At 36.3% G+C, this 21,052-nt stretch overlaps 1 pseudogene; it reads right to left on the bottom strand.

Moving 5' to 3' along the window:
• Positions 1-142: 142 nt before the first annotated feature.
• LOC140861814 (serine carboxypeptidase-like 27) lies at positions 143-20,730 on the bottom strand (annotated as a pseudogene).
• Positions 20,731-21,052: the final 322 nt, after the last annotated feature.

The raw sequence follows: 21,052 nt of genomic DNA, 5'->3' as shown, positions 1-21,052 counted from the left end.
AACAAATTTAAAATTTATTTGGCATGCACACACATATACCACGAATTCCTACATATATAATTAAAGATTATTCTTAATAAATAGAATGTTTATATAATTTTTCCACAATTGATAGTAACAGAAATTTATTGTAATAATAACGTTAATTTGGATGTGGTGGCATAATCTGATTGGTCAAGAAATTCCTAAACAAATTTAGAGCAAGCTTGGGAGTTGTTAATGGAACTTCATGGCCGGCCCCTCGTACCGTCACATATGTCAATCCTGCATACACCTCGCTCCATCCACCAACCTACATTTAATTTTTTTTTGGATAAATAAATAAACAAATGAATTTTTATTTTATTTAATAATTGTAATAAAAGTGTGGCTCCCATTCGAATCTTAAGATTTGGTGATTAATCATATAAAACTGGAACGGACTGAAAAATTATGCGCATAATCATAGAGATTAAAGTTGGGATTAATTAAATATATATATATATTAATTTGGATACATTGAACATTGATCTATGACGAGAAGATTTAAAAAAGATTAATTAAAGATCACGTGACTGAATTTTTTATTAGATTTTAGCCAAAAAATTTAGGGAGTGTTTGCAAAATATTATACTTTTGTAGAAGTGATTAAATTTATATATTATAAAAAAGTTAAGAAAAATAAAAAGTTGGTAGTGTTTGAAAACAAATGTGAAAATCTAAAAATCAAAGTTGGGTAGTGTTTGATAAATAAATGATTATAGTGATTTTAACATTGACCTTTTTATTAGAATCAATTTTGAATATCTCATAATCATCATATGACTAATTTTTGGATTTAAATTAAGTTAAGCATAAGCTAACACATATAATTTGGGTAGAAACACGCAAAAGTGATTTTTTTAAGCCAAAATCTAACAATTATTTTTTTAGTTTTGCAAACACCCCCTAAGTAAATACGAGATTTTTCACTTCTTAGTGTATTTGATGTATTTGACACTTATCATGTGTGAAGTGAATATAACGTGTGAAGTGAATATAATGCAAAAAAAAAAAAAAAAACATTAAATTACTCACCTTTTGGTTGTCGTACCAAGCATACCAGCTGATATTTGTCTTTAGGTTTAGGGCTTTGAGGGAATAACGGGTTGCAGTTAATGGCAAAACGGCGTCGTTGTCTCCGCTGTCAATTTTCATAAGTTAATTTATGACCAAAAAAAAAAAAAAGAAGTGAAATTCACAGAGGGGGGAAAAAGTTTAGGCTTAAATTAAATTCAATTATAAGCAAATTATCAAGGATTGAAGCGAAGTTTAATGCAGTACAATTTATTTCCAAATTTACATATATTATTTTACGACAGATATATACATATTATTTTTTTAAAGTCACTTTAAAAGATATTAATAGACTACCTAGATAAGTCACATTATGTTAATTTATGGATTAATTGTTTGTCTAAACTTATTAAAAACAACTTATAAGCTGGTTTAAGAGCTTATAAGCTGTCAGGACTTATTTTAAAAATAAATTGTAAAAGTGTTTTGATGAACTTATTTTAAACGAATTAAAGATGTTGATGTGTTTGACATTATAAGATCTTTTTATTGTCAAGATTACCAAAAATGGTATAACAATATGAATGTTATTTAAAAATAGTTTTAAAATCTTATCATAAATATTAAACCTATATATATTACAAAAAAATAAAAATATTTCATATTTTTATTTAGAATTTTTTTATTATTTGGAAATGTCATTTTTAAAAAAATATTTAATATTAAATAAGTCGAGAACATAGACCTGAATTTATGGAACCATAGAAGGCTATTTTGGAGAAGTAAAATTTTAAAATAATATCTTTTTTTTTAAAATGTGGTGTCACCTCAGTTTTTTAAAACAACTTATTAGCTGTCAAAACTCAAATATCTTATTTTGACCGTTTATAAGCTATTTGACTTAGATGGTGTTTGCATGAGGTTATAAGTTTTTCTAATTTGTTTGGCAATAAATTAGCTGAAATTGCAGTTAATTAGTAATAATTACCTAAAAACCCATATCCTGAGGCCAGCCGCTACAAGTTCTTTAAAAATTGGTAGCATGGATTTGGGTGAATCTGCCCAGCTTCCTCTTACAATATCACTGCAAATATATATGAATTAAGAATATATAATTCCACCATAAAAATGCAAACTTTTAACACCAGTCTAGTCTAATAAAAAATTGCAAGATTGATCCATCTAATTTCGTACATTAATATTTTCCAAACAAATTAAATTCTTGATGCAATAAATTAAACTTTGAATTTTATTTGTAATACGTACGATCGATAAGATATTTGAAATATTGAATAATGTGAAATCTTTCGAGCCAGACGATAATTTTTTTGGATATTGTAAAATATTAATGGTTCGTGTACATATCTAATTAATCTATGGATGGATATATACATTACCTGCAAGTGACCCAAGGATGAGAGATTTCATGAATATCGACATGAAAAGCCTTTTGCACCTCCGGACGATTCATGTACAATTTCGTATACTTCACAATGCATTGATCGAGGCTAAAAATAAAACAAATAAATATTTTTATATAACAAATATGGGTGTGTTTCCATCTGATTTCCATTTACCATGCATTTTATATATATACATATATATATATAGCCCACATATTCTATGTCAACTGTCGTAAACCATAGACATTCCAAACCGAGCTACGATCGAACCCCGTGCGCGCGACCGGGGTAAGATCGATCCCAATGTTACCTGGGGGAATTTCAAGTTGTTGGGAGTATTTAGGGTCCCAAGTTGGGCGCATGGACTTTGGTTAATGGCGTAGGGATTGATATCTCCAAACTCTAAAAACGCAGCGGATAGAGCTTGGATGCACTCGTCTTTTTGAAACAGAGACGAGCCATTCGGGCATGACTTCTTCAGTGCTTCATATGTTGAGTCTCCTATCAACCCATGATTCCACCAATATTCAAATTTCCCAATGTAATCGTGAAAGTCATCAATTAGAGGATTTCCAAGCTAACAAAAATGGACAGGAATAAACATCACTAAATAAATTAATAACTATAACATAATTTGGTACAATAATGTTTTGCATCAATATTAGCCAAAAACACTTATTCTTTTTTTGGGATATATTCGATTTTCGTATGGATATAGCCATATACAAATAAAAAAATTAGATATATGTACGTACACATGTTCCACAATAGAACATGTAATTTGATTGGTGGTAGCTAGCTAGCATTCACTGACCAAGAAACCTTGAAAGTTGATGATAGGATCCTTGGCTCCCTTGTTGCTTTCGACAATGGCTTTAGAAAGTTGAGGTATGTAATGACCTAAAAAGAAAAGGGGTTGAGGGGCAATCGTTTAATTATTCGGAAAATGAGGGGTGATCTTGAAAATTTCGAGATATAATATTCATACCTGCGTAACTTTCTCCAGCTATGTGAAATGTGTTGGGAAAAAATCCCTATAAACTTAAACCCAGAATCATCATGCTAAATCATCAAGATTAAATCTGTAAACTGAAGCGGAAGCGTACCTTAATTCTTAACAATTGATACCGATGTAGATCTGCATGGTTTGGCCTTCCAGATCAACACGATTTGCCTTGAGAGTTCCTTCAGTTCTCTCACGCTCTCTAACTATCGATGGGAATAAAATAGAATGACATCAACGTCGTGTGATCTGGGGACCATAACCCTTTATTTATATTTTAGAATTTTATTTAAGCTCATCAATCAAATAGAAAAGCTCACTAGTATCTACACATTAAAGGTCACACCCTATTAGATACATTAAAGCTCAAATGAACCGAAATCTTATTTAGATCACTTTTATGAGCTAAATTTATTTGACAGTCCACAACACATAATTATTTACATATAAGTCCAACGTTGGATTTATGATCCAACAATCTCCCTGAAACGATCCTAACTCTATAATTAATAAATAAATATGCGGAATTTTTTTTTTTTTTATACATACTAAATAAAATATGTACATATATGCCCATACATATATGCACAGAATAAAAAGATTTAAAAATAAATAAATAAATAAATAACTCACATAAAAATGCATTCCTTAATAAAATAAATATCTGAGTCAAATATTGAATTAAAATACTGCATAAATAAAATGATTAAAGTTTGCATGCACTGAAAATATTTAAGTAAAATATTTCAAACCCAACCACTGAAAAATACTTAAAAATGTGTAACATGCTGACATATTCAAAAACATGCAACGTGACTCAGACATCTATCACGGTCACGGGGATCACTGCCAGTCTGCTCATACGTCCTCGCCTCCGGTGGGTACTACATCCTCCTCTACGTATTCACCTGAACCATACCAGTGTAGTGAGCCTAGAGGCCCAACATGCTAGCATAACAAGGGTTTGAAAATAATTTAAAACAATTAAATACTAATACATAACATATACATGAATGAGCATGCTTAAAAATATCATAACATAACATAACTTAAAATAACATAATACATAAACATTGTTGAGCAATTAATTTTCTAACATCGCATGGTTGTATCCGTAGTGTAACTTTAAATCATACATTAAATACTGATCAGCGTGGAAACCAACATACGTGGCGGTGACGAATCACCTCTTAAATTGGCAGTAAACTGCCCTTCAATAGTTCACATATGGGGACGAATCCCCCTTAAATTGTCACACTACTTCAACTTCCAACATAAAATATTTTCTTTTGCTCAACCTTAAACATTTAATTATGCATAAAATTATTTCATGAATGCATGTACTTAAATAAAAATGTGTGTTCTTCATATATATTTAATTTAATTTCTTACTATCATATAAATATTAAAATAACTTCAATGCATAAAATAATTAAATATATATTCAGGACACATGCAAATTTTTCATGGATTGTACTGGACTGCTGGTCCTAACACTCAAGCCCAATTTCTTAAATCTGGCCCATTAATACTGAGACTGACCCATTAACATACTTAAGCCCAATAAAATTGTTCTAAGCCCAAATAAATTTATTAAAGCCCATTAAAACATTCTAGGCCCAATAACAACTTAACCTGGCCCAATGAGCCCAAAAGCCCAAAGACTGGCCCAATAACTTTCATGGGCTCAAAAGCCCATAAAATTAATGGACTAACTTAATTAAAATTTTAAAAGCCCAAATAAAATTATTTGGCAGTCCAAATAATTTTATTTCTAATTAATTGGCTCAAAAACCAATTAATTCCTAAAATACTTTAAAATTAAAAAGACTCGAGCCCGGCCCACAAAACCCGGACCCGGACCAACCTAACCCGACCCACTAACCTACTGACCCGACCCAGGCCTCAACCACCCGACCCGGCTCCTTTCTAACCCTAAAACCCGAAACCCAATTCTCCCCCCTCACCCGTGCAGCCGCAGCCCTTCTAGGGCTGCTGCCGCCCTGCTCCGGCCGCCCTGGCCGGAGCTCCGCCGCCCAGACGTAGCCCACGTCTGGGCGGTTCGAACCTAGCCACCGAACCACTCCCATGCAGCCAAGGACATCGAGCCGCAGCCTCCTTCCCTGCAACCCTAAACCTGCGCACAGCCTCCCTCAGCCGATGCAGCTACTGCCCAGCCCTCCCTTGGCTCGATCCACCTGACCAAGACCGACTTTAGGGACCCTAAGGCCCCCTATAACCCTTGGACCAGCAGCTAGAACCACCATGGCTAAAAGAAACGTGAATATGACCAATAACAACCCAATAATCAAGCACATACATCATCACCAATTCGTTTTCTGAAATTTTAATTGGAAAACTTGACTGCCAACACACACACATATAATATCTGATACAGTATGAAAATCATAGAAAAAAAAAAACATGCCTTGCACCGAAAAACGAAGAGAAAACGAGCGTGAGACGATTCCGGGACGACGGGACGATGACGATAAGCTTGAGAGCTTCAAGAAAACGTCTATGGTGCCTTAAGCTTTCTGGCCGAAGATGATGATGAAGATGGTGGGGTGAGGCGGCTGAGTGAAGTAATCGGTTGAGGTTGGGTAGGTTTAGGGTAAATTTTTGATTAATTAGTATATAGGAAAAATAAGATATAATTAAAGGTTTTCAAATATAAAAATATACAATTTAAAATTTCCTAATAAAAGTAAATAATCTGATAAGTTATTTAAAATCCCGAAATTAAAATTAAGGGAATTTTAAAGATAATTAAAAGTCACTATTTTGGCTTATTTTGAATAAAAACGGACTCCTAAAATTATATAAAATTAAATACTAAAAATATTGGGGAAATAAAACTCAAAATAATATTTTTGGGCTCTAAAAAGACTCATAAAATAATTTGGATAGAAAGTTGTCATCTCGTCCGTCCACGGTCCCGTCTACGCGATCAAAAATAATTAAATACTAAAAATCATAAAAATCACTAATTATGGGTTAAATGCTTAAAAATAAATTAAATCATGCACAAATATAATTCACATAATTATTTAACCCATAAATCTAAAATTTAAATAATTAAATTCCCTAATTATGCATGCAGATTTACGTATTTAAAAATACCGGGTGTTACAATTCTCCCCCCCCCCCCCCCTTAAATTGAATTTCGTCCTCGAAATTAAAGTACTTACCCGAACAACTCCGGGTAGCGAGTCCTCATGTCTGCCTCGGTCTCCCAAGTAGCTTCCTCCTCTGAGTGATTTAGCCACTGGACTCTGACCATCGGTATGACCCGCGTCCTACGCCTCCGCTGCTCCCTAGACAAGATCCGCACTGGCCTCTCCTCATAAACTAGATCTGGTGGCAACTGCAAGGGATCGAAATCCAACACATGCGACGGGTTAGAGACATATCTCCGAAGTATGGATACATGAAAAACATTGTGAACTGCCGCTAGCCCTGGTGGTAGAGCTAAACGGTAGGCCAACGTGCCAACTCTCTCCAAGATCTCGAATGGCCCTATATACCTCGGATTAAGCTTGCCTCTCCGGCCAAAACGCACTACTCCCTTCATAGGTGACACCTTCAGGAATACGTGATCACCTACAGTGAACTCCAAATCTCGTCGTCTGGCATCTGCATAACTCTTCTGACGACTCTGAGCAGTCCTCATCCGATCTCGAATCTGAGTCACAATGTCAGCTGTCTGCTGCACAATCTCAGGACCCAGTAAAATCCGCTCACCAACCTCATCCCAATGCACAGGAGATCTGCATCTCCTCCCATACAATGCTGCATAAGGAGCCATACCTATAGACGACTGAAAACTGTTGTTATAGGTAAACTCCACCAATGACAGTCTAGTATCCCAAGAGCCCCGAAAATCAATGACACAAGCCCTCAGGAGATCCTCGAGAACCTGGATCACTCTCTCAGACTGACCATCTGTCTGGGGATTGAATGATGTGCTGAACAAAAGCCTAGTCTCCAATGCTGTGTGCAGACTCTTCCAAAACGCAGATGTGAATCTCGGATCTCTGTCTGACACAATCGACACTGGTATGCCATGCAGTCTAACAATCTCCTTGATGTAAAGCTCTGCATACTGTGTCAATGAGTAGGTAGTCCTCACCGGCAAGAAATGAGCTGACTTGGTGAGTCTATCCACAATCACCCAAATCGCTGTGCAACCTCTGGCACTCCTCGATAAGCCAACCACAAAGTCCATCGTAATATTCTCCCATTTCCATTCCGGAATAGGAAGAGGTCTAAGAAGTCTTGCTGGACGCTGATGCTCTGCCTTGACTTGCTGACAAGTCAAGCACTCTGACACCACTCTCCCGATGTCACTCTTCATCCCGGGCCACCAATACAATAGCTGCAAATCTTTGTACATCTTCGTACTTCCGGGGTGAATGGAGTACGGAGATGTGTGAGCCTCTGCTAAAATCTCAGCTCTCAACTGATCGACGTTCGGTACCCACATCCTACCACGATACTGAACGATACCATCCACCACTGTATACAAGAGGTTACCCCTAGCCTCATCTCTCTGTCTCCATCGCTGCAACTCCTCATCAGTAGACTGTCCATCCCTAATCCGATCTCGCAGAACTGGCTGCACCGTCAACACTGACAAGCTCGGTGCATGACCACTCGGATAACACTCCAAGTCAAATCTCTGAATCTCGCTCTGCAGTGGTAACTGTACGGTCAAATATGAGACCACTGACGACTTCCGACTCAAAGCATCTGCTACTACATTAGCTTTACCCGGATGGTAGCTAATGTCACAGTCATAATCCTTCACCAACTCCAACCATCGGCGCTGTCTCATGTTCAACTCCTTCTGTGTGAAGAAGTACTTGAGACTCTTGTGGTCTGTGAAAATCTTGCACTTCTCGCCATACAGATAGTGCCTCCAGATTTTCAAAGCGAAAACCACTGCTGCTAACTCCAAGTCATGCGTCGGGTAATTCTGCTCATGAACCTTCAGCTGCCTCGACGCATACGCAATAACCTTGCCACACTGCATAAGTACTGCACCTAAACCCAGCTTAGACGCGTCGGTGTACACCACTAACTCCTTATGTGGTACTGTCACCGCTAACACCGGTGCAGTAGTGAGTGCTTTCTTCAGCTGATCAAAGCTCCTCTGACAATCTGAACTCCAGATAAACTTCGCATTCTTCTTGGTTAAGGAAGTCAAGGGTACTGCAATAGAGGAAAAACCCTTGATAAACTTCCTATAATACCCTGCCAAACCCAAGAAACTGCGAATCTCCGAAGCATTTTTCGGAATACCCCAATTCTGCACTGCCTCAACCTTCGACTGATCAACTGCAATCCCATCTCTCAAAATAATGTGGCCAAGAAATGCCACCTGCTCGAGCCAAAACTCGCACTTGCTGAACTTGGCATACAAACGATGCTCCCGCAAATTCTGCAAGGCTGTCTGAAGATGCTGTCTATGCTCCTCAATGCTCCTAGAATAGATCAAGATATCATCAATGAAGACTATGATGTACTGATCTAGATATGGCTGAAAGACTCGGTTCATGAGATCCATGAAAACCGCTGGAGCATTGGTCATCCCAAATGGCATCACTAAGAACTCGTAATGCCCATATCGTGTCCTGAAAGCAGTCTTGGACACATCTGCATCTCTAACACGCAACTGATGATAACCCGATCGCAGGTCGATCTTGGAGAACACTGAAGCTCCCTGCAACTGGTCAAATAAATCCTCTATCCTTGGCAGTGGATACTTGTTCTTCACTGTGACCCTGTTGAGCTCTCGGTAATCGATGCACAGTCTCATACTGCCATCCTTCTTCTTCACAAATAACACCGGAGCTCCCCACGGAGAAAATCTAGGACGAACAAAGCCTTTCTCTAACAACTCCTGAATCTGCTCCTTCAACTCTTTCATCTCGGTAGGAGCAAGTCTGTACGGTGCCTTAGAGATAGGAACGGTGTCTGGCACCAAGTCGATGCTGAACTCCACATATCTTACTGGTGGAATTCCTGCAACATCCTCCGGAAAGACATCCGGAAAATCACGAACCACCTCTATCTCTGATAATGATCTGCTAGATAGCGCTGAAGTCGTGACGATACTCGCTAGAAACCCCTGGCAACCTCGTCTCAACAACTTCCTCACCTGAATAAGAGATATCACCTGAGGAATATCACTGCTCCGAGATGCATGAAAAGTGAACGGGTCGCCTACTGTAGGTCTCACTGACACTGATCTCCGACGAAAATCAATCGAAGCTCCATTGACTGTCAACCAGTCCATACCCAAAATCAAATCGAATCCACTCAATGGCAAAACCACCACATCTGCTCGAATGGAGTGTCCCTGCAGCTCCAACTCCAGTCCTCGAATAACCTTCGAGGTAGAAATAATCTGCCCTGACGGCATAGTAACATCATACCCACTGTCAATACTCTCAGGTGTGATGCCTACCCGCCTGATAAACTCCAGGGAGATAAACGAATGCGTAGCCCCTGAATCTAGCAACGCAAACGTGGAGTTGCCTCCAACTAGAATTCTCCCTGCACGCAGAAAATTCCCAACAATTTCATACAACTACCAAATTTTCCCCAACGAGTCACTACTAATTCTTAATTCTAATCACAAGTAAAACATGCTTCCTATTCTAACATGCAGTTAAATAACCCAAATAACAACAATTCCAAAATAAAGACGAAATTTTAACCAAAGGAAAATTATTAAAATGTTAGGGGTAAGATATACCGGTGATCAAGGAGGTGTCTGGATCTACCTCCTCGGCCTGCATGACGAACACTCTACCAGCAGTGTTCTTCTTCCTCGGGCAGTTAGCTATCTGATGCCCTGGCTCCCTACAGTGATAGCAAACCCCTGCTCCCAACAAACACGGTCCCGAATGCATCTTCTGACACTTCGGGCAAGTAGGAAAACCTATGGCATTAGGGGCCCCGCCCCTCTGCTGCGGATTCGGGCCCTTAGCCGGCCCTGTAAACTGCTTTTTCGCAGGAGGCTGCGAAGATGGTAGCTGATACCCATCCTGAAACTGCCTCTTCCCTTGCTGCTCCCTCTGCATCTCTCTCCTACCCTCCTCTGACCTCAGTGCCCTACTAACTGCCGCCTCATATGTAGCGACATCCATCATACGTACGTCGTGCTTAATATCCGCTCTCAGTCCCTCCACAAACTGTCTCATCTTCTCCGGTGGACTGTCTGCAATCAGAGGCACAAAATGACAGCCCCGCTCGAACTGGCTCACGTACTCCACAACAGACCTGTCCCCCTGCCGGAGACTCATAAACTCCCGGATCATGCGACTCCTCACATCCTTCGTGAAATACTTGGCGTAGAAGACACGCCTGAACTCCGCCCAAGACAGTGTAGGAAGGTGAACTCCCCTGGCAGCACCCTCCCACCATAGAGCTGCATCTCCTCTCAGCATGTAAGTCGCACAGTTCACCCTGTCGGCGTCTGTGATCCCCATATAAGCAAAGATGGACTCCAGAGAGCGAATCCACCCCTCAGCCACCAAAGGATCGGTGGTACCAAGGAACTCCTTCGGTCCCTTCTTCTGAAACCTCTCAGCAACGTCCTCCTCATGGGACAACCTAGGACGAGTAGCCTGCTGCTCTAACAAAGCAGTAATCCCTGCCATCATATTCGCATTGGCCTGCTCCAATGCTGCTAGAGGGTTCTGCGGAGGTGGAGGTGGAGGTGGAGATCCCCCACGTCTGTTCATCGGTCTGGGAGGCATTCTGCACCACCACATATTTCTTTACGTAAATCGCCATGCATAACTAAGTTGTTTAAAAGTAATGCTAACTTAAATCCAAAGAATTAAATCATGCTATAAACACTTAAAACTTACAGACCGGTAGCGTGGATTTTTGAGCTCGCATAGCAGTAATGACCCCTCCAAGGACCGTGCTCTGATACCAACTGAAACGATCCTAACTCTATAATTAATAAATAAATATGCGGAATTTTTTTTTTTTTATATACATACTAAATAAAATATGTACATATATGCACAGAATAAAAAGATTTAAAAATAAATAAATAAATAAATAACTCACATAAAAATGCATTCCTTAATAAAATAAATATCTGAGTCAAATATTGAATTAAAATACTGCATAAATAAAATGATTAAAGTTTGCATGCACTGAAAATATTTAAGTAAAATATTTCAAACCCAACCACTGAAAAATACTTAAAAATGTGTAACATGCTGACATATTCAAAAACATGCAACGTGACTCAGACATCTATCACGGTCACGGGGATCACTGCCAGTCTGCTCATACGTCCTCGCCTCCGGTGGGTACTACATCCTCCTCTACGTACTCACCTGCACCATACCAGTGTAGTGAGCCTAGAGGCCCAACATGCTAACATAACAAGGGTTTGAAAATAATTTAAAACAATTAAATACTAATACATAACATATACATCAATGAGCATGCTTAAAAATATCATAACATAACTTAAAATAACATAATACATAAACATTGTTGAGCAATTAATTTTCTAACATCGCATGGTTGTATCCGTAGTGTAACCTTAAATCATACATTAAATACTGATCAGCGTGAAAACCAACGTACGTGGCGGTGACGAATCACCTCTTAAATTGGCAGTAAACTGCCCTTCAATAGTTCACATATGGGGACGAATCTCCCTTAAATTGTCACACTACTTCAACTTCCAACATAAAATATTTTCTTTTGCTCAACCTTAAACATTTAATTATGCATAAAATTATTTCATGAATGCATGTACTTAAATAAAAATGTGTGTCCTTCATATATATTTAATTTAATTTCTTACTATCATATAAATATTAAAATAACTTCAATGCATAAAATAATTAAATATATATTCAGGACACATGCAAATTTCTCATGGATTGTACTGGACTGCTGGTCCTAACACTCAAGCCCAATTTCTTAAATCTGGCCCATTAACACTGAGACTGGCCCATTAACATACTTAAGCCCAATAAAATTGTTCTAAGCCCAAATAAATTTATTAAAGTCCATTAAAACATTCTAGGCCCAATAACAACTTAACCTGGCCCAATGGGCCCAAAAGCCCAAAGACTGGCCCAATAACTTTCATGGGCTCAAAAGCCCATAAAATTAATGGACTAACTTAATTAAAATTTTAAAAGCCCAAATAAAATTATTTGGGAGTCCAAATAATTTTATTTCTAATTAATTGGCCGAAAAACCAATTAATTCCTAAAATACTTTAAAATTAAAAAGACTCGAGCCCGGCCCACAAAACCCGGACCCGGAACAACCTAACCCGACCCACTAACCTACTGACCCGACCCAGGCCTCAACCACCCGACTCGGCTCCTTTCTAACCCTAAAACCCGAAACCCAATTCCCCCCCTCACCCGTGCAGCCGCAGCCCTTCTAGGGCTGCTGCCGCCCTGCTCCGGCCGCCCTGGCCAGAGCTCCACCGCCCAGACGTAGCCCACGTCTGGGCGGTTCGAACCTAGCCACCGAACCACTCCCATGCAGCCAAGGACATCGAGCCGCAGCCTCCTTCCCTGCAACCCTAAACCTGTGCACAGCCTCCCTCAGCCGATGCAGCTACTGCCCAGCCCTCCCTTGGCTCGATCCACCTGACCAAGACCGACTCTAGGGACCCTAAGGCCCCCTATAACCCTTGGACCAGCAGCTAGAACCACCATGGCTAAAAGAAACGTGAATATGATAACAACCCAATAATCAAGCACATACATCATCACCAATTCGTTTTCTGAAATTTTAATTGGAAAACTCGACTGCCAACACACACACACATAATATCTGATACAGTACAAAAATCATAGAAAAAAAAACATGCCTTGCACCAAAAAACGAAGAGAAAACGAGCGTGAGACGATTCCGGGACGGCGGGATGATGACGACAAGCTTGGGAGCTTCAAGAAAACGTCTATGGTGCCTTAAGCTTTCTGGCCGAAGAAGATGATGAAGATGGTGGGGTGAGGCGGCTGAGTGAAGTAATCGGTTGAGGTTGGGTAGGTTTAGGGTAAATTTTTGATTAATTAGTATATAGGGAAAATAAGATATAATTAAAGGTTTTCAAATATAAAAATATACAATTTAAAATTTCCTAATAAAAGTAAATAATCTGATAATTTATTTAAAATCCCGAAATTAAAATTAAGGGAATTTTAAAGATAATTAAAAGTCACTATTTTGGCTTATTTTGAATAAAAACGGACTCCTAAAATTATATAAAATTAAATACTAAAAATATTGGGGAAATAAAACTCAAAATAATATTTTTGGGCTCTAAAAAGACTCATAAAATAATTTGGATAGAAAGTTGTCATCTCGTCCGTCCACGGTCCCGTCTACGCGATCAAAAACAATTAAATACTAAAAATCATAAAAATCACTAATTATGGGTTAAATGCTTAAAAATAAATTAAATCATGCACAAATAATTCACATAATTATTTAACCCATAAATCTAAAATTTAAATAATTAAATTCCCTAATTATGCATGCAGATTTACGTATTTAAAAATATCGGGTGTTACACTCCCACTGGGATATATGTGAAACTTTATAATTATGTTTTGCAAAATAACCAAATGAGCTCAACTTTGATGTCATTACCGAAATGTATCTACTGTTAATCCGGTCCATCAATCATACTAACATAGGATCAAAGAGGCCTTTGTCACATTCATCGTAACTCGACCCATCAATGGCCACATATGCCAGATAACTGAACGATATGGATTATGATGTGGATGTGTAGCATGAAAATTTTATGTAATGTGATCTTAACATGCCTATTTCCAACTGGTCCACCCTTAACTTTAGTGAGATCAACCAAAACAGAGTCAGAAATAAACCAAAACCTTTATTTTTGCAGAAATAACTTTTCCTTGTGTATCCATAAACCAAAAAAACCGAATAACCAAACATGTCTATAAAAGCATTTAAAATTACAAACTCCCACTAAAACTGAATATCCTTAATTGACAAAACACTCATACAAATAATGTGCACACAAAACCTTTTGGGTGATAGTCCCTTAGCAAATGGATCCACAATCATTGAGTTTGTACCGATGTGCTTTATAGACATTATTCACTCTGAACTCTTACTTCAATAATCAGAAACATGATTGGATGTCTTATAACACACTATAAAATCTATTGTCATGACAAAAGAGACTATAACAAGTGACTTTTTAGTACTCTTTTGTGAGATGACACATTTTGGCAGTAGATTTAAATAGTCCAACATAGTTTTTACACTATCTAGGCATCCCTTAAATCAGAGTCAGTATACCAAATGATCTCAAACCGATTTGACCTCTGATATATGAGCATATAATTCCTTCTATTTTTTGTAAATTCCATAATACATAATTGACTATTTTTCAATAGTCTACTCCTGACTTATTTAAATATTTGTCCAACATCCCAATCACGTATATAAAATCTTTACGTGTATATACCTTAGCAATACATTAGATTCTTTACTGCTAAGTCATAAAGAATCTTTTGTATTTCTTTCCTTAAAATCATTATTAAGGCACTGATTGAGACTAAATTGTTTCCCTCAACTTAGGGTATCAACTGGTTTACAATCTTGCATTTCATATCGCTTTAAAACTTTCTCGATATAGTTTTTCTGTGATAATCCAAGAATACATCGAGAGCGATCCCAATGTATCTGGATACCCAGTACAAAAGATGCATCACCAAGATCATTCATCTCAAAATTCTTAGCTAGAAATCTCTTGGTGTCATGCAGCATATCTATATCGTCACAAGCGAGTAGGCTATCATTACATAGAAAACCAGAAAAATATTTACTCCCACAGACCTTATGATATATACAATCATCGACCAAATTCATCTCAAAACAAACGAGATGATCACATGATTAAATGTAAAAATATCATTTATTAATTAAAATTCAGTACTATGTCAATATATATTCCTGAAGAGTCTTTCAAAGAAACCAAAGAGAAAAACCCTTTACAATTGTATCCTCTTACTGTGTAAAATCTCATTAATGACAAGACGAGCCTTATATCTTTCCACATTACCTTTTGAGTATTCATGGTTTTAAATATCCATTTAGAACCAATGAACTTTACACTTTAGGCAATGAGACAAGATATCAAATGTCATTGTCTTTCAAAGATTTTATCTCTTTATATTGACATCAATCCATTTCGAGAGTTAGAATTTTTATGACTTGATAGAAATTTATAAAATTATTTTCTATCATGTCAATGTTGACCTTATTCTCTTGGAGAAATACAATCAAATTACCTAAGACTGTATTCTCTCTCGAGTGGAACTCCATAATGACAAGGTTATTGAGATGTAAGAGTTTGTTCTTTTAGAATATTTTTTGAATGAGAGATTTACCTAAATTGTCTTACCGTATTATGTTTTTGAACAAAGTCAAAAATATAATTTTGATCAATGTCAATAACACCTGTGAGAATATTAAAATATTCTTCCTTAAAGACAATTTTTAAACTTTATCTCCCCCCACAAACTCGACATCCTCAAAAACCAAGCATTTTCCTAACTGAGAATCAAATTAATCGTGGGACCATAAAACTTTTACTCCTTAGATCTTTAAGAATCACTTTAATCAAACTTTGTTAAGGATATATGTTGCAGTCATTAGTGTTTGTCCATAAATGAGATATAAAAGTCATATCTAAAATAATCATCTATGAACAATATAAATTATTGTTGATCAATCCAAAAAATCATTTGGAAGACCCACTAATATCCATATTTATAAGTTCATAGACATCCAAATTCTTGTTGACTTCAGATCTCCTTTAATTTGTTTGTTTTCCCTTTATACATTTAACACAAATATCAAAATATGTTAAATTTAAAGGATTGAGAATTTCGTCATACATAAGTTTCTTTATTCTCCATCCGGAGATATAACATAATATCTCATGTCACGACGTAACTGAATTCTCATTACTGGAATTTTATCTTTGAGACTTTTAAATTTAATTGCAGGGACTCATTAAATGAAACAATTGTATCAACCGAAGAAAGATTATTGTAACGAGATGAAGAGCCAAAGCCAACCAATTTTGAATCATGAAACAACCTAAATTTTCATTTTCAAATGAGCAAGAGAAACATAATTTGCCCAAAATAGAAATAAAAATTATTCCGCCTTAAAGTCGGTACAATAAATGTTTCATTTAGATTCAAATAAAACTCAGGCCTTAACAATAATCTAAAATTTTCAATTATTTCAACTTTAACTGTTTTACCATTGTACACTGATGAATCTTTCATCATCATTTGAACTTTAGCAATAATAATAATAATCCCGCATAGACACTCTGATGATAACACCAAAATCTATCCATCATATGTGACATAAAAGATAAATTAACCTTAAAACAAACCAAATTTAGAAACTTTATTTTCATGAGCCTTTTAGCTCCACAGAAGAAACAACTATTATTTTCCGATTACTCGGTTTATTTTGTTGTTTCTTTTGAAGTGCTATATCTGCAACTTATTGTATCCTTAATCATTTATCTTTATACCTTATTGAAAGTGAAGTTGTCAAGAACGTACAAAATTCACCCTTCCATTCTTGACAAACCTCGTTTCCAATATTCTTAAGGTGATTCTTAACTGTAGTTATATTTTTTTGACATATTGCCCTAATGATTCCTAAATGACTACCTTAATGATCATCAAACATGCAATTTAATTTCTCATACCTTTCCATCTCCCTCCTTACAAAAGAGGTACTCTAGTTCATAAAGGTATACTTGAATCAATCTTTATTGCAATATATTTGATCCTTATTCTAAGAACTATCAAGATGTTTACTTTTCCATAACTTGAAGTAACAATCATCTTTGAAAGTAATAATAAAGTTGATGTGGACAGTAAAACTAACAGAAATATTCAAATAATAACTGAACAGAAAATTATCAATAAATTAAATATGCTCACAAAAAATGCCCAAATAAGTAATAGTAAATTCAAATAAAGGCACTCTCCATCTCAAGATATCGGACACTCCATTAATATTCTATCTTTGGACAAAATATTAACTTGTAAATGATATCTTGATGTAGTAATCAAATACTGATCATAAGAACATATCAAATAATAAATCTTCATTTGGGCCGATTTATTATTCATATGTAAAACCAAATAATAATCACATATTTATTACCACAATTGCACATGTAATTCTGTTAAATAATAACCTTCCTTTGGGCCATTTAATTATTCACATAAGTTACATGTACAAAACCTATATATTTCAAAACAAATTAATTTCCACAATAGAGGTCACTTTGGCGACATGTTGCTTCAATCAATTTATCCCAAAATATATATACCTTAAATGTTCCTTTATTCAAATTTAATATAAAAATAAAATAAAAATTGACCCTTTTCTTTAAAAATAAATTTTAAATATTTTTTGGTCAAATTTATTTATTTAACCATTGATCGTACGATCAATGTCGACTGGTGGGCAAATCAGACAATTTTCTGGTCATGGGTGATCTTTTCGGGTTGAATTTCCGTATATTCAAAAATTAACTGACCCATGTATATTGACCCGATAAACTTAATTCATATAAAATAATCAATTAATTCAAATAATGTAAACCTCATAAGGGATACCGAAAATTGATAGTCAATAACATGCCAAATAATAATCTTCCTTTGGGCCGATTATTATTCACATAAAAACCAAATAACTATCACAATTTTACCCTTATATAAACACATATGTAATCATATTAAATATTAATCTTCCTTTGGGCCGATTAATACTCATAAAAATTACATATACAAAACTTTTTATATTTCAAAATAAATTGATTTTAATCAACTCATTTTAAAATATATAAAAAATAACCTTATCATTATTTGAATAATTGAAAATTTAAACCTTTAAACCCAAAATAAAAATATTGGGTTTATAACCAAATTAAACTTTATCCAAAAATATGTGATGGATTAGAAAATTTTCCTAAAATCTGAAATATTTTCGTTTCCTTGATTTTTAAATTTTTTAAAAATTTTCGAAAATATTAAAATTGACCCAAAATAAAACCCTAACTCATCTCCTTCAAGATACCGCCGCCGCCGCCCTTCCTCCGGCCAAATTTCGATCGGAAACTGGTAGCCCTCAGGTCGGCGACAACCACGGCACCATCACCGGTTCCCATTGCCCAGAAAACGGCCGGAATTACGTCCAATATCCCTCGAAGCTCGCGACCAAACCATGCGTGACTGAGGTAAGTTAGATCCTACCTATACAGGCACTGCCTTGAAGTAGATCTAACGGTGGACATTTATCAATAAATGTGGGATACATTATTTTTTAGTGGACCCCGCGTGTATTGATAAATGAGAACCCTTAGATCTATCATGGGGGTAATGCCTGTATAGGTAGATTGAAATGAACCCGCGACTGAGGCTTCGAAATCGGACGATTGTGCGACTGAATCCGGCAAGGCATCTGTACTATTTGAGGCGCCTTTAGATGGGCAACAAAACGCCTTATGTATCGCCGCCGTAAATGGCCTGAAATCCGGTTGATTTGGGCAATTTTCCGGCGGCCCTAACCCTAATTCGAAAAATTCGAATTTTCCAATTTTTTTTTTTAAATCTGAAAATAAAAAATTAAATTCTGGACTGGAAAATTCGAATTTGATTCGAACACTGTAATTTTTTGTTTTCGATTAGACCAAATCGAATATAAACCGTATCTCAATGATTTAAACATGAGCGGCTCTGATACCACTTGTTGAGGAAAAATCCCTATAAACTTAAACCCAGAATCATTATGCTAAATCATCAAGATTAAATCTGTAAACTGAAGCGGAAGCGTACCTTAATTCTTAACAATTGATACCGATGTAGATCTGCATGGTTTGGCCTTCCAGATCAATTTTCCTTGAGAGTTCCTTCAGTTCTCTCGCGCTCTCTAACTATCGATGAGAATAGAATAGAATAGAATGACATCAATGTCGTGTGATCTGGGGACCATAACCTTTTATTTATATTTTGGGATTCTATTTAAGCCCATCAATCAAATCGAAAAGTCCACTAGTATCTACACATTAAATGTTACACCCTATTAGATACATTAAAGCCCAAATGAACCGAAATCTTATTTAGATCACTTTTATGGGCTAAATTTATTTGACAGTCCACAACACATAATTATTTATATATAAGCTCAATGTTGGATTTATGATCCAACAAAATGGTCTACGCTTGAACTGTGGAAACCTTTCAAACTATCTTGTAAGGAATTTATGCGCATCTTTGACTGAAAAAGTTTGATTTGGAATTAATTATAATTAACCCAACATATATATATATATATATATATATATATCAAACTAATCAAAGACATTATATTTTAATAATTTCTTTAAAAATATAAACACTAATTAAATTAATTCGATCCCGATAGATATTTAGAAATTAATTACGTACTTGTTCTATGGTCACTGATGTTTAGATAAAATGAAGCGTTTGCATAAGAGAAACCAACCCCCGCCGGCGAATCAAGAAATAGTAAGTTGGCCTCTGTATAAACCGAAAATCGAGTCATTATCATAGATTTTGTTGCAATGTACTTTCAAACGTACATGTAGAAGATCCAATAGTAGTACGTACCTTTGTTCCATGCATGTTGACTCAAGTAGAGTGACAGCCCGCCGCGCCTCACCCGAAAAGGCCCGATCTCTTCCGACGCCCCGTAGGCGATGGACGAGCAGCCCGGCCCACCGTTCAGCCACAACAAGTGGCTTTGAATCGGGCTCCACGCTAGACTCGATCAACCAAATAAAACAAAGCCCGTTTGGCTGTTCGGTCCACTTCGACATAGCCCGAATACTATCTGATATCGACATCTCGGGGTTGTCCGGGAAGCCTGAAGATCCTATCCCTCTCTTGATGTACTTTATGACGTGGGAAACTACTCAATGTAGCCACATGAGGTAGAAAAAGTAGCCAGTATAGGACATAAAGCCCGCAAACATGTACGGTCGCCTCTCATTTTAACAAGTTCAAGCTCGACTCGAATAAAATTTAGGTGAGTACTCTGTCACCTAGGTTCACCAATTATATAGGACATGGTGATCACTAGTTCTTGTGGAGTGTAAGGTAAGGAACACCACATGTGAGTAGCAAGAAATATTTGAATAGAAGATACGTTTGAATAGAAGATGGGATATCGGAAGAAGACCATTTACTTCATTAATTCGATGCATGTGATCGGGGTACTAATTAATGATTATTTGGCTGACCAAACATTGGGATTCTATAATCTGCAAAAAAGTACAAAAATATTATTTGATCACCCAAACGAATGAAATAATAAAAATAGTTATTCGATTTTAGCCACATCATTAGGGTGGTTTTTTGGTATACTTTACTATAAATATTGATATGAAAAAAATTCATACCGAAACCGATAGTAAAATTCTGAAACTTTTGTACGAAAAAAATTCATATTGATGCCGTATATATAACGAAAAAAAATTCGATATACTAAAAAAATGTTTGTATAT

The sequence above is a fragment of the Henckelia pumila genome, chromosome 4 (genome assembly GCF_033568475.1).
Source record: "Henckelia pumila isolate YLH828 chromosome 4, ASM3356847v2, whole genome shotgun sequence".
NCBI lineage: Eukaryota > Viridiplantae > Streptophyta > Magnoliopsida > Lamiales > Gesneriaceae > Henckelia > Henckelia pumila.
The sequence above is the reverse complement of the archived record's forward strand: the minus strand, read 5'-3'. Positions and strand labels throughout refer to the sequence as shown.